General features: G+C 62.1%; 1 protein-coding gene across 1 annotated transcript in view; it reads left to right on the top strand.

The window, feature by feature from the left end:
• The first annotated feature begins 905 nt into the window (after positions 1-905).
• Positions 906-1,638, top strand: part of Cdc14a (cell division cycle 14A) — a 157,239-nt gene continuing 156,506 nt past the window's right edge. Inside the window, exon 1 of the mRNA XM_023721682.1 lies at positions 906-926. The gene's annotated coding sequence lies outside the window, so the exon portion shown is untranslated. The remainder of the gene's footprint in view (positions 927-1,638) is intronic.

Below are 1,638 nucleotides of genomic sequence, written 5' to 3'. Positions count from 1 at the left end.
TGTGTGTGTGTGTGTGTGTGTGTGTGTGTGTGTTTTGCTCCTTGAATGCCTTCAGGGCACTTTTGCATGGCTGGAGAGTTGTGGGGATCGAACTACAGCAAACTGAGGCTGCCAGCATTGTGGAAGCAGCCACTTAAAGAACTGAGCTAGGGCTGGGCCCCCGAATTTTTTTTTTTTTTTTTGCGGAACCGGGGATTGAACTCAGACGCTTGTGCTTGCTAGGGAAGCACTTATTCCACTGAGCCATCTCCCCGGCCCCTAATGCACTTTTTCTAATACAACACTTAGATGAAAAATTCTTAGAGCACTTGAGTTTAGATGCTACAAGAATTTAAATAAACAATTTTGCATATAGATTGCCATCATTGGATTTATACATTTTTAAGAGATTCACACACTTTGGTTATTGTTTCCACATAAAAATCACAATTACAATTTTTTCAGTAATGTGATTTGGCCAACATGATTGTTGACACTAATTTGGAGTAAAAAGGCAAAATTCAACTAGCTGAGCGAGGTCAGCATGCTCGAGATGAAATGCGTCTCCAGAGGTTACACTGGCTACACCCCTCTTTTTATAACTTGAAGAACTCTTCCAAGATATTTTTCTCCCTCGTATGAAAGTGAGGGCATGTTAGCAGGTGTGGTTGGTAACTCTTTCGGCTGTGTACCGCCGGGCTTAGGAGTTCCAAGATGGGGCTGCAGCGCAGGTGCTCGGAACGCTCCTAGCGAACACCAACGTGGCATCAGCTCGCTTCCGCAGCGCGGCGAGCCGGCCACGAGGGCTTGCGCCCCGACGCGGAGCTTGGCTTCCGCTCCCGGCCGGCAGGCAGCGCTCTGGGGAGTGCGCCCCCTTTCTTCCCAGAACAAAAGGGCGGGCTCCCACCGTTTCTGGGGCCACTCCTCTAGGGCGTCCGGGGCTCCAGGTTCGCAGGAGGGGCCCGAGGGCTCGCCGGCGGCCGCGCCTGGCGCCCCGCTTTGGTCGGTCGCGCCGGAGCACAGGGGCGAGCTCCTCCCTGGCGCGCAGGAGCCCGGGGCGCTGCCGCGGCGCGAGGAAGCGCTCCGTCGCCTCCCCGGGGACACACGGCCTCCGCCACCCCAAATCCCCCGCGGGCCGGCGCGAAGGTGGGGGGCCGTGATGAGGTCGCCTCGCGGGCGCCCAGGGCGACGGGGAAGGCCCAGCCCCCGAGCGCTCCGAGCTCTGCGCCGGGAACTCGCGGCGAGAGGCCGCGCTCCCGACCGGTGGCGGCTGCGCTCGGGGTGCGCTGCGGGCGGGGCGACGGCCTGCGGGCCCGCGCGAAAGTTTGGAAGACGCGTAGGAGCGCGGTGCGGGGTGCAGAGACGCGGGCCACCATCCGCAGCGGGCGACGCCGCTACGAGGGCGGCGACCGCGGCCCCCGCGGCCCGCGCTTCATTCACAAGTTCCAGCCCGGAGGCCCCGCCCGGCCCGCCCGGCCCGCCATTGGCGCAGGCAACAAAGCCTTAGCAACGGCTCCTGGAGACGCGGCGCGGGCGGCGGCGGCAGCCGGCTGTCCCTTTAAGGGCCGCCCGGAGCCTGGAGAGCGCCGGGCGGAGGGCGGGCCGGGGAGCGGACGGCGAGGAGGAGGAGGAGGAAGAGGGCGGCCGAGGGGAGGCGGC

This window comes from Octodon degus, unplaced genomic scaffold (assembly GCF_000260255.1).
Source record: "Octodon degus isolate 3935 unplaced genomic scaffold, OctDeg1.0 scaffold00084, whole genome shotgun sequence".
Taxonomy (NCBI): domain Eukaryota; kingdom Metazoa; phylum Chordata; class Mammalia; order Rodentia; family Octodontidae; genus Octodon; species Octodon degus.
Note: the sequence above shows the minus strand (reverse complement) of the source record. Positions and strands in the feature narration are given on the sequence as shown.